We start from the raw sequence: 13,685 nt of genomic DNA on the forward strand, positions 1-13,685 counted from the left end.
CAGAGGAAGCCCATTTCTGCCGCCTGTATCCCTGATCTCATTCTTTTGGTCACTACCCAAAAGAAGGGTAGGGACATAGATCAACCGGTAAATCGAGAACTTTGCTTTTACACTCAACTCTCTCTTCACCACGACGGACCAATACAGCAACCACATCACTGCAGCCGTAACACCAATCCATCTGTCAGTCCTCCGCTCCCTTCTCCCATCACTTGTGAACAAGTCCCTAAGATACTTGAACTCCTCCACTTGGGGCAGAAACTCATCCCTGACCCGGAGTAGGCACTCCACCCTTTTCCAGCTGACGACCATGGCCTCAGATTTGGAGGTGCTGATTCTCATTCCCACTGCTACACACTCGGCTCCAAACCGTTCCAGTGTGAGCTGGAGGCCATCACCTGATGAAGCCAACAAAACCACATCATCTGCAAAAAGCAGAAATAAGATTCTGAGACCACCCAAGTGAAAGCTTTCCATAACTTGGCTACGCCTAGAAATTCTGTCCATAAAAATTACGAACAGAATCGGTGACAAAGGGCAGCCCTAGCAGAGTCCATCACTTACTGGGAACAAGTCCAACTTATTGTCGGCTATGTGGACCAAGCTCTTGCAACAGTTGTACAAGGATCGAATGGCCTGTAGCAATGGGCCAGACATCCCGTACTCCCGCAACACTTCCTACAGGACACCCGGTAGGACATGATCGAATGCATTCTCCAAGTCCACAAAACACATGTAGACTGGTTGGGCAAACTTCCATGCATCCTCAAGAATTCTTGAAAGCATAAAGAGCTGGACCAGTGTTCCATGACCAAGACGAAAACCACGTTGTTCCTCCTGTATCCAAGGTTCGACTAACGGATGGACTCTCCTAGACTTTTCCAGGGATGCTGAGGAGTGTGATCCCCCTATAGTTGGAACACCCTCTGGTCCCCCTTCTTAAAGATGGGAACCACCACACCGGTCTGCCATTCCAGATGTACCACCCCTGATCTCCATGCAACATTGCAGAGACGTGTCAACCAAGACAGCCCTACAGCTCTACAGAGCCTTCAGGAACTCATGGCAGACCTCATGGCCAATTCCAGACTGAGACAGAGTCCAGCCCCTCTCCAGGAGAATGGTTTCAGAGCCCAAGCCATGCGTTGAGGTGAGCCCAACTATATCTAGTCGGTAGATGCTGACACACAGCCTCACGCACTAACTCAGGCTTCTTCCCCAACAGAGAGGTGATGTTTCATGTCCCAATTGCTAGTCTTGATAGCTGGGGATCAGTCCGCCAGGGCCTCTGCTCCTGACCGCCGCTCAGCACACATTGCTCCTGACCCTTACGACGCTTCCTGAGGGTGGTGGGCCTCCAGGAGCATGGGCCGATGTACTTTTTTCGGGCTGTGCCCAGCCGGGCCCCATCCAGACGCTCACCCTCGGGCACCCTCTCCAGGCCTGGCTCCAGGGCGGAACCCCGATAACCCTATCCTGGACAGGGTGAACTGTACCCTTGGTCTTTTACTCATAGGGGTCTTCTGAAGGCTCTTTGTCTGGCCCGTCACCCAGGACCAATTTGCCATGGGAGACCCTATCAGGGGGCAAAAGCTCCCAGACAACATAGCCCCTGGGATCCCTGGGCCACACAAACCCCTCCACCACAATAAGGTAGCGATTCATGGACGGGAACATATCCGGAGAATAAGTGCGTTACAAAGTCTTGTTTGGTGCCAGCACTAGTGTGTCAGAATGACTAGCTAGCGCTTGGCGAAAATACAAATTGTAAAGGATTGGATTATGAGTTAACTTCATTGTTGCGTTCTCAGTGTCATTGTGTCCAGAATTGCCACATAGTATTGGCATAGTTGTTCCACACCTGCAACAATGTGATTTAGCGAGTGTCCTTGAAGGTGTAATAGTCTAGAGGCTATTAAGCTTGTCAATCATATCAGCTATCTATGACAGAGAGTCTGTAGGAGAACATGCTTGTTGTTGGATGAGAGTGTATGGGGGTGGGAGTTATGGAGTGTGTGTGTGTGTGTGTGTGTGTGTGTGTGTGTGTGTGTGTGTGTGTGTGTGTGTGTGTGTGTGTGTGAAAAAGGAGCGTGACTTTAAGAGGAGAGAGAGGGATTGTTTTGATTCTTCAGGGAGCGCTTTTTTCTGTTTTGGCGTTGGCTATGGCCCACAGTAGCCTGTGTTACCATTCCTAATAAACAGCCGGTAAACTGAATACCGAACGCCTCTGTCTTCTGTGGAGGGACGATACAATACAAAGTCCTCTGTATGTGGTCTGTTTAGCTAACCTTGTCACGCATTTTTAATGCAGTCAGGGCATCTCAGCTGTTTTCCCTTTAAATCATAATTTGCTTTATCAAACTTTCTTGTATGTCTTGGTAAAAATGCTGATGAAGTACAACCAGCAACAGAACTATATCAAGCTGGAGGCCTTGGAAGGACAGTTTGAATTTCTCGAATTCCACGAAAAAGGTGTTCAGTTTTATTGTAGCTTCTGATAGGGAAAAATTTTAGAAACAGATTTGTATTGTTTTAAACCTTGCCTTTAGCAAACCGTTTTGTAAATTAAGGAAACATGTATTGTATATGTATAAAAAGCAAATCATTAACTTTGAAATTTGGACTTTAGGTTCTGCAAGGGAAGAAATGTACCTATTTAATGGTTACTAAGTGGTGGCTTAATGCATTTAAAATGGACAGTCTTTACCTGTGACCTATACAAAGTGCTGCCTCAAAACCACATGAATTTTTATCTTACAGTTATTGAGAGATTTTTCGTGCCCCCTGATTCAGAAGTCATATACAGGGATGCAACAGGGACAGAAGCTGATGTGGAAATAGTCAGGGCCTTGTTGGACAAGGCAATGTTGTGCTGACTGTCAGAAGTCAGCGTGAGCTTGAAAGGCAGGTTTAATCAGTCTGTTGGTGAAGACATACTACAAGAGTATGAAACAACAGAAATGCTAACTGATGCCACAAGAGGACAAATGGTTAACATCCTGGTGGCTCACATGATTGTGAGTGGGTATATATGTGGGTATATGTGTTTCAGGGTTTCTTTTTATTTGTGCCAATTTTCTGCATGGCCGTGGCATACATTTTGATGACTAATTTAATATCTCCTCTCAGACACCTCCCCACAAAAGCAGTCAGAGAGAAGTATCCTCTTGGTATTGTGATGCTCTTCCCTTGCCTGAAGAATCCATATTTTAAGAAAGGCTATGTAAGTGTCATTTTTGCATTTCAAAATTCTGAGTTCTATGAACTGAATGTGACAATAACCTTTCTTAATTTAAGGATGCTATGATGCTGCAAGCAGCACAGGATACGTTTCTTGGCATCTGAAAACAGTTCAAAGAAAAATTTGGCGAAGATCTGCAGTGCCACAGAATAGCTCTGTAGACCTTTTTCCAGGAGGCCCAAATTTCCAAAGGACTGTTAATGTTGACAGGCAGCTTGATGGGGATGCTTGCCAAGAGGTAATATCTTTGCTCAATCATACTACAGAAATTGCCTGATTTTCTAGAAGATGAGAAAGACATTTCAAAAGCTTGTTAATGAGACAGGCAGAAGTGCTGAAATCCTCTCTATCTTCCCAAGATTCCTGTATAGTAAAGGACTAGTGAGTTTGAAATGAGATGTTTGAAATAGCTTGACATTTCAAAGTATTTGTGTTGTTTAATATCTTCTCTGCCAAAGGTGTAACAAGATTTCATTTACCTGTTTGATGACGAGACATCCTCTAGACTGTTTCAGAAATGGGACGACGAGCTAAGCAGCTCACTTCAACACTAGAGATGCATCACTTGGTGCAGTCGGCAGAAAGTCCTCCAGGAAGTGATCTTGATGACTCAACAAGTAAGTTGTTTCTTTTTCTTGTTTTGAAGCATTTGCCATAATTTCAGGTACAGCTGCTTCATTCATGATTTTTGCGATCATATGATTAATATTAGGAAATGAGAACACCTGTGAGACAGTTTTTTTCCCTTCAATGTTATTTGTTTGTTCAGTGAATCGCTGAAAGATTAATCTGATTTTTGTCATAAATATGAACAAGAGTTTTCAGTTAATCCTGTCACTCATTGTCCTCAGCCTACGACCAAGAAATGGCTTTCTTGCTGTTGCTGGTACATCTACTTCCACCATCTCCAGGGGAACAAAAGTCTCAAAAAATTTGTGCAATTAGTGCATGCGAGGCAATTGGGAGACTTGTACTCTTTCATGAGGTAATCATATTATTAAGGTGGTTAAAATAATTTATGTCACCTTTGTAGCCATATATAAATAATAACATAGTCAAAGGAGCTTGCAAAGAAAAGCGTCTGGACTTCTTTAAGTTGCTTGAAGACGTTTCACCTCTCATCCGAGAATCTTCTTCAGTTCTAAGGTCAAATGGTGGACAGTCTGGCTGCAGGTTATTCTCATGTCTAATGTTGAGTTTCCTTATCTTAAGCCTAGTCGTGCTGCAGTTTGGGGGAACATCTCCGTAATCAGCAGGGTTGGCAACCATACCACCGCGCTGTTGACCATCAGAAGAGGAAGTCTGACAGTGTCCATATCACCATAGCTAAGCATCTCATCCAATACAATGCAAACCACTCCCTTGGGGCATTTGATGAACTTTTCAAAACACATTTTGTGTTCAATATGTCTTATGATGCTACGTTGGAGAATTTTTACACATTCCTGCAGACAACAGTGTATTGTGTAACATTAATATGGGCAAAATGAGAGAGTCACCCAGATTTAAGATTTGAGAGCCAGACTGCTTAACCAGCCACTACCGCTCTCACTCAGGGAGTGAGAAGTTAAAACTATGCTGACTTGTTTAATTTATCAGAAACTGTATCCCAACAATCAGCAGTTGATTTCACATTTAAGAGTTGAACATGGTTAATATCCTAGGCCCAAATTAAAATTGTTTTGTTCTCAGCAAGGCTGTAGGTTTCAGTTCTTGACATACGCAGGTTTCCGAAAGCACCTTAACAGTGGTCATGTTTGCAATGTGTGCCTCCATTGTGGCCAAATTACAGGGGAGTGGGATTTCCAATAGTTTGGTGTCCTCAATTGTAGGATACTTGGACGAACTAACAAGTGAAATTTACTCACAAGCAAAGCATACTGCCATTTCTGCTTTACTTGTAACTGATCCCAGCATATCTGGGATAAATCAATCTTTTGACAAATTTGAAAATATTTTCACAAATCTGAATACAGAATGGAAACTAAATAAATACTTCAACCAAAATGGGGAGTTGAGCACCCAGCTGAAATAACACTGGGAGTGAGATATGACAACAGGCAAAATCCAGTATTTATGATCAAGTACTGTAAGTGATACTTTTATATATGGACCAATTTTAGAAACACTGAGGTTAGTGTGCAGAAATCCAGACATTTATGTGCTCTTAAATGAGTGTAGACCAGAACCTAGTGCTTACACTGACTTCTCTGATGGAAGTTATTTTAAAACTCACTCTTCGTTTTCAGCCAAAAGACAAGCATTACAAATTCAGCTATGCTATGATGACTTTGAAACAGCCAATCCCCTTGGCTTATAAATTTCCAATTTATAAGAAACTTGCCCCCCAAATTTATTTTGGTTTTGAATAGCATTCATTTGGCTTGGTGCTAGAATCGACCAGAATTCTTTGTAGAATTCTGCAGGAAAGCCATCTGGACCTGGAGCCTTATTATTGGGCATACTTATCAATGCTTCCTGGAGTTCACCTGGTGTTAGTGGTGAATCCAGTGCCATTGCTTGAGTGTCTAATAATTTTGGAAGAGTTATGTTGTCCAAAAACTGATCAATTTCTTTTTCTTTTTCTTTTTTTCTTTTTTCTTTTTTTTTTTGCCTGTCCCGTTTGGCTCTTTTGCCATCAGAATTGTTGTCTAAAGGCAAAGAAAGATGCCCAACGGATTTACTTTACCAAATTGACCATCCCAGCCTTGGGATGGTCCATTTGATTCACCTTTTATTGTTCATTTTATTTTCACTTACTGAATATGGGACAGACTTGACTGGGGGAAAGAAGGGGAGAAAGAAAGGGGGAAAGAGAAACAGCTGAGAAGAGGGACGGGGGAGAAGGGCAAAAGACAAAAACCAACAGAATGAGCAGGAAAAAAAAGAAGAAAAAAAATGCATATATCAATCACCTGGGTCACCTGCTGAGAAAGAAAAAAGAAAACAAGCAGAAGAGAACAAGAGTAATAGAATAAACAACATCACAATGATATATGGGAATATGACAGTAAATACTAAATATTAAACATTATTGTGCAGCACATAAGATCGACAGCTTTGAGGTAGGAGCCAAAAAGGGTGTAGTTTGTGGGTGTGATCACCCGTGTGTACACCTGTGAGCATGGACGCGCTTGTTTTTTGTTTTTTAAAAGGTTCCTTCATGTAATGATCTGCTAGAGGGTGTGGGGGGGCCACAGCCCCGTCCTCCAGGGCATGAAGCAGGTATGGAGGAGATCAAAACTCCAGACATCCAGAGGCCCCCAGAACACAAGAGACCAAGGAAGACCAACAGAGGGGCAGCCGCGCCACTGTCCCAGAAAGAGCTGAGGAGAGTCCCAGATGAGTGCTCACTCAGCAGCCGCGGAGCAGAAGCCAGGGGGAGTTGCAGTGACGCGCCCGTGAGCTCCGCCGGCAGCCAGCCGTGCCTAAGTGACCGAGCCCCAGGCCGAGAGGCCGGTGGCACCCCACCTCCGAAGTGGCCCGAGCAAGCCCCAGGCTCCAGGCCCCGATAAGCGGCCGCCAAGGAGTGAGCCGGTGTGTACCTGGACGCCCATCCCCGGACACAAAGAACCACCAACACACCAATGTCTGAGGGAGTCCGCCACTGGCAGGGGAAGTGGTGGTAGGGGGAGATAGGCCTCCAAACCTTGGAGGGCCTAAGATGTCCCCAGAGAGGTGGCGCCTGACACCCAACCTGACATATAGACACAGAAATACAGGCACACACATATCGTTAGCTTCATAGCATAAGTGCCTAAGTCATTGACTTAGTCAAATGACTTAGGCAATTATGCTATGAAGCTAACGATATACAAACATCCATTCCCACCCTAATGCTCTCATATGCACTTACTCCACACTCAACCAACGTGGAGACAGACATAAAGAGACGCTGTACACACGATCAAACTCCCCAAGCGTACTCTACGAACCGGGTCTAGGTACCCTTGCCCCTGGAGGGGGGAACTGCACCCAGACCCAGGTGGTGTTACCCTTTTCCCTGCGGTGGGGGGAGGCAGACCGCCCCGACTCCGCAGCAGCAGGGAGGCCCCACACTCCAGACCGCAGTCCAGATCAATTTCTTTTTTAGATGGGTTTATTTGTGGTGAATACAACGTTTTATAGAAATCCCTGAAAATGTTGTTTATTTGTATGGGTTCATATATTGTGTTCCCAGATGAATCTTGAACAGCACATATAGTTGTTTTTTCTTTATTTATTTTTAGCTGGTTTGCTAGAAATTGACCGGATTTATTACCATGTTCATAATTTTGTAAGCGTAGTCTTTGTACTAAGAATTTAGTTTTTTTATCAATTATCTCATTTAATTCTAGTTTGGTTTTGCGTATTTTGTTCAATGTTTCCTGATCTTGGTGGGACGCGTAGGCTTCTTCTAGTGATTTGATGTTTTTTTCTAATTCCTGAATATTTTTGTTTTCTTTTTTCTTTTTATGTGATGAGAAAGAAATTATTTTACCTCTCATCACAGCTTTCCCTGCTTCCCATAGAACAGAAGCTGATGTTTCGGGAGTGTCATTATAGTCTAAATATGAAGTCCACTCTTTTTTAAAATATTTAATAAAGTCTTCATCTTTAAGTAGTGATATATTAAATCTCCAGTTTTTTCTTGGCGTAGTATTATTCTTGTGCATTAGTGTTAAAGATACAGGACCATGATCACTGACAGCTATAGGATCAATCTCAGTGTCTGAAATGTCGTTCAGCAGTGAGCTGCTGACCAAAAAATAATCCAGACGAGAGTAGGAGTGATGAACATGTGAGAAAAAAGTATATTCCTTACTGGTGGGGTGAAGGGAGCGCCATGCATCGCAAAGACCAAAGTCGCTCATATACTGTTTGATTATATTTATGGACTGCCAATTACACTGAGTTCCCGCTGTATTGAGCCTATCCATGTCTTCATTTAGTCCAAGGTTGAGGTCGCCTCCAAGAACAAGTGTGCCATCTAAGTGTTCAGAGAGTGCACTGAAAAAACCGTGAAAGAATGAGGGATCATCAACATTTGGACCATATACACTTGCAATACATAGCTTTTTTATCAAGTATAGATAGTTTAATAATTAAGAATCTGCCCTCTGGATCTATAACTGTATCGAGTACCATGAAATTAATATTTTTATGTATTAAAATTGCTACTCCCCTTTGTCTAGAATTATAACAAGCTGAGAACACATTGGGAAACTCAGGTGTTTTAAGTTCATTCGAACCTCTAAGAGGTCTGTGGGTCTCTTGTAATAGGACAACATCTGCCTGTAGTTTTTTGAGTTGGTTAAATATTTTTAACCTCTTTTCTCTGGAGCCAGCTCCATTTATATTCCATGTAATAAGATAAGATAAGATAAGAAAAGATAACCTTTATTAGTCCCACACATGGGAAATTTGTTTTGTCACAGCAGGAAGTGGACAGTGCAAAAGTTATGACGCAAAAATTAGAATACAATAAGAATAAATACAGTACACAGCTGTACAGAATAGAATAAAATAATATACTATATACAGTAGAATAAAATAGAATAAAAATATACAATAAGATAAAAATAGAATACGAATGCTATATACAACTGAGTAAAAATACAACGATGCCAGAAAAGATTATTGCACTTAGTATTATTGCATATGTATGGATGTGTGTGTTTGTTCAGTTAAAGTCTTTGTTGTGGAGTCTGACAGCAGTGGGGAGGAAAGACCTGCGAAATCTCTCCGTCCCACACCGTGGGTGCCGCAGTCTCCCACTGAAGGAGCTGCTCAGTGCTGTCACAGTCTGCTGCATGGGGTGGGAGACGTTGTCCAACAGGGATGACAGCTTAGCCGCCATTCTCCTGTCACTCACCACCTCCACTGGGTCCAGAGGGCATCCTAGAACAGAGCTGGCCCTTCAGATCACCCTGTTCAGTCTCTTCCTGTCCCCAGCAGAGATGCTGCCGCCCCAGCAGACCACACCATAAAAGATAGCAGAAGCCACCACAGAGTCATAGAAGGTCTTCAGGAGTGGGCCCTCCACCCCAAACGACCTGAGTCTCCGCAGCAGGTACAACCTGCTCTGCCCTTTCCTGTAGAGGGCGTCTGAGTTATGAGTCCAGTCCAGTCTGTTGTTCAGATGAACACCAAGGTACCTGTAGCTGTCCACAGCCTCAATGTCCATACCCTGGATGTTCAGTGGTTGCAGTGGAGAATGCTTGTGCCTGCGGAAGTCTACCACCAGCTCCTTGGTTTTACTGGCGTTGATCTGGAGGTAGTTCAGCTGGCACCAGTCCACAAAGTCTTGAGTCAGTCCTCTGTACTCCTTGTCGTCCCCATCAGTGATGAGGCCGACTATTGCAGAGTCATCAGAGAACTTCTGCAGGAAGCACTGGGTGGAATTGTGGGAGAAGTCTGCAGTGTAGATGGTGAAGAGGAACGGAGCCAGAACCGTTCACTGTGGGGCCCCCGTACTGCAGACGACCCTGTCCGACACACAGCCCTAAGTCCTCACATACTGTGGTCGGTCGGTGAGGTAGTCCAAAATCCAGGTAGTGAGGTGATGGTCCACTCCAGAGTTCTCCAGCTTGTCCTTCAGAACCGAGGGAAGAATAGTGTTGAAGGCACTGGAGAAATCAAAGAACATGATTCTCACAGTGCTTCCAGCGGTCTCCAGGTGAGCGAGGGAACGATGTAGGAGGTGAATGACGGCATCATCCGCTCCAATGCCAGGCTGGTAGGCAAACTGAAGTGGGTCCAGTGATGAGCTTGTTAGGCGCCGAAGCTGAGCCAGGACCAACCGCTCCAGGGTCTTCATCAGGTGGGATGTCAGAGCCACCGGCCTGTAGCTGTTGAGGTCCTTGGGGCGTGAAGTCTTTGGCACTGGTACAACACAGGAGGTTTTCCAGAGCTGTGGGACTCTTCCCAACCTCAGGCTCAGGTTGAAGAGGTGCTCCATCACCCCACACAGTTGGTCCGCGCAGGACCTGACGACCCTCGAGCTGATGTCATCTGGGCCCGCTGCCTTCTTGCCATTAATCCTCCTCAGTTCCCTCCTAACCTGGGTGGTTGAGAGAGACAGGCTGGAGCCTTGTGTTGAGTGTGTATTGGATGCTGTTGTTGGGGGTGGGGAGGAGTGAGCAGGGTGAATAGAGGAGGTGTGAAGTGTCTGAGGTGTCAGAGATGGAACAGCAGCAGTGGGGGTGGGTGAGTCTGCAGCCGATGTTGTAGACTGTCTCATGGTTGAATCAAATCTGTTGAAGAAATGATTCAGTTCATTTGCCCATGAACCTCAGTGTACCCATAGATGTTTGTGTATAACTAGGGATGTATGCTGTGTGCGTCGCTTAGACAGGTGGAGAGAATACGTCACTTGTTCATAAATAAAGAGAAGGAGAGAGAGAAAAAATGTGTGGCGAGATGCTCCCTGAGTCTGACTTTGTATATGCATAGTTACTAATATGAGTAGGCTTGGCTTAAGTGTGTGTATCCTAAACGACTGTGTGCGCTGTCTGACTGAAGTAAATGTGCTGCCGTTGAGCGCATGGTGCGTATGTGTCGAAATAAAGGATGTTTGTGGATGAGTGTCGAAGCAGGTGATCGAGGCAGCGAAAGGAATAAAGAAAGAAACCAAGGACAGGGGTTCTTGATAACAGGTTGCACGACTGCATGTTTAAAGACAGTCGGAACATAGCCAGATGACAGTGATGAGTTCATTAAAAATAAGATACAGGACCCGATTGTATTCAATGCATCCTTAATGATACGAGAAGGAATAATGTCATGCAGAGAATTTGACCTTCTCAGGTTATTAATTATTTCCTTTAAAGTCGAGAATGACACAGGTTCAAACTGTTGAAAAACCATTGAACATTCCGAAACTGGGGCTTGATTTACTACCAGAGAATGTGGGGCCCTTAACACTGAGTTTTTATCTATAAAATAATTTAGAAATTTTTCGCAGAGGGCCGGGGAGGCACCCATCGAAACATCAGAGCAGGGATTAACCACTGAGTTAAAGATTTTTAACAGAACTCGAGGATTGTGACTATTAGTCGCAATAATGTTTGACAAAAAATAAGTTTTTGCCATTTTGGCAGCCTTCTGAAATTTAGACCGACTCATATGCAGGATGTCAAGGGACACCTGAAGTTGATCTTTTTTCCATCTCCTCTCAGCTTGACGACATTCACGTCTAAGAGCGAGGGTGGATTCATTTAGCCAAAGTTGGCGAGAGGTTTTACGGCTTTTAGTTTTTACTGGAGCCACAGTGTCCAAAATAGAAGAACATGTAGAAATAAAAGAGTTGACTACGCCATCAACCGAGAGAAGTGCATTACTGATGTCATCGTAACAGAAAGAGTTAGCAAGAAAAGGGCAACAGCCTCAGAATTAATCAGACGCGATAGGCTCAGTGGACCCTCAGAGTTCAGTTCCATATTGCATAACTGAACATCAAACATAACTGGGAAATGGTCCGAAATCCCAGCATCATTAATGTCTGTGATGCAAATATCCAGTCCATACGACAATACCAAGTCCAGCATATGCCCTTTAGTGTGGGTTGATTTTCTCACCCACTGAGTGATATTAAAAGAGTCAATAGGGAAAGAAAGTCCTTAGCCAATAGGTCCTTCTCACAGCATATATGAATGTTAAAATCACCACAAATAAGAACACGATCATAATTTAAAAAGATAAATCCTAAAAGATCAGCAAATTCACGGATAAAATCCTTGTTGCGCTTCGGAGGTCGATACACCACCGCACAGAGGGTCCGGGGGGAACCGGACAGCTCCAGTAGTTGTACTTCGAAGCTGGAATGCGAGGCAGGAGGCAGTTGCCGCACTCGAAATTTACTTCTAAAAACCAAGGCTAGCCCTCCACCCCTGCCCGCGGTCCTAGGAGAGTTAAAAAAAGCACAATCCAGTGGAAGAAGTTCCAAAAGGGACTTCTTCCACTGGAGGAGGAGCCCTTTGTCAGTCGTCCCCCAACTCTTAAGAGGCCTTTATCGTCAAGATAAGGATCTAATCTATAAATTGAGCTGTGCCTGCTCACAGAACCTTTCCCACTTGACAACGTAGCAATCTCCTCTCCAAATCGTTGTTGCTGGCAAAATCTAATAATGGCAAGCTCAGCTTCCAGAAGATCCTTTGAAGATAGTTTGTACAGTTGCGTTTTCTTTACTTTCTCCTTTGTAGTACCTTTACAAATTGGGTTATCTGAGTAAGGTTGCGGTCTTTTTTTCTTATTTCTCATTGAACAAAGGATTTCCTTCAGTCTAAGGAACCAAGCAACAGCAACCTTGAGCCTTCTCCAGTCTGAGAAGTACACCATCAATTGACATGTAGCATCAAGCAAGTCTTTTACCTGAGTAACATTTACTGTGGCCTCACCTTTGACTTCAGGGTCCTCTAGTTCTAAGGAGCATTCCATTAAATTGGTTGGCCAATCACTTTCTGGCTTCTGCAGAAAGCTTGGTCCTTTGATCCAGCGGCTGCTATGAACAACGTTCCCAGCCTTGAGCCCTCTTGTAGCATCATCTGCTGGATTTTCCTTTGAGCTTACATATCTCCATTGTGATTGTTTAGTTGCAGTTGTAATGAATGAGACTCTGTTTGCCACAAAGGTAAGGAATCGTTTGTCCTCATTCATTATATATTTGAGTACAGATGTACTATCTGTCCAAAATATAGATTGCTCGAGTTTCATTCTTAACTGAGCCCTTAACATGAGATCCACTCGGACGGCAACTACAGCAGCTGTTAGTTCCAGACGTGGAATAGTGACAGGTTTTAGAGGTGTTACTCTTGCCTTGCCCATCAAGAACGCGACGTGGATGGATTTCCTATTATCTTGCATGCGCAGATATGACACGGTTCCATATCCAGATTCACCAGCATCTGAAAAATGGTGTAGCTGTGCATGTGAGAGAGGTCCAAACTCTCTTGGTTGTATACACCTTTTAACCTTGAAATGGGAAAGCATTTGCAAATCACTGAGCCAACCTTTCCACTTTTGCAACATGGTTTGGGGTATTGGTTCATCCCATCCCAGTTTCCTTTTGCAAAGCTCCTGCTGCATTCCTTTGGCAGGCAGCAGGACTGGTGCAAGAAATCCCAATGGATCGTAAATGGAACTTGATATTGATAACATTCCACGCCTAGTACAGGATTTTTGAGGGATATCCATTTTGAAGTTGAATGTATCAGTTTCCATGCACCACTGCAAGCCCAGAGCTCTTTCTACCGGAAGTTTGTCTCTGTCAAGATTTAATTCTTTCAAGTCTTTAGCCCTTTGCTCCTCAGAGATACTTTGCAACAGGGTGCGATTGTTACTGACCCACTTGGTCAGTGTAAATCCTCCCCTTTGACAGAGTGCTGAAAGATCTTTGACCAAATCGACAGCATCTGAGGTGGAGGCCACACTCTTTAAACAGTCGTCCACATAGAAGTTCTCTTTC

The 13,685-nt window shown here is 44.1% G+C and overlaps 1 protein-coding gene across 2 annotated transcripts in view; it reads left to right on the plus strand.

The window, feature by feature from the left end:
- The first annotated feature begins 3,282 nt into the window (after positions 1-3,282).
- The window catches only part of im:7147486 (uncharacterized), a 38,656-nt gene continuing 28,253 nt past the window's right edge, over positions 3,283-13,685 (plus strand). Inside the window, exons 1-2 of one of the 2 annotated variants that reach the window (XM_076889725.1) lie at positions 3,283-3,479; positions 3,700-3,858. The gene's annotated coding sequence lies outside the window, so the exon portion shown is untranslated. Of the gene's footprint in view, positions 3,480-3,561; positions 3,859-13,685 lie in introns of those variants that run through there. The other variant, XM_076889726.1, reaches the window with a different exon arrangement.

This window comes from Maylandia zebra, linkage group LG11, assembly GCF_041146795.1.
Source record: "Maylandia zebra isolate NMK-2024a linkage group LG11, Mzebra_GT3a, whole genome shotgun sequence".
Classification (NCBI taxonomy): domain Eukaryota; kingdom Metazoa; phylum Chordata; class Actinopteri; order Cichliformes; family Cichlidae; genus Maylandia; species Maylandia zebra.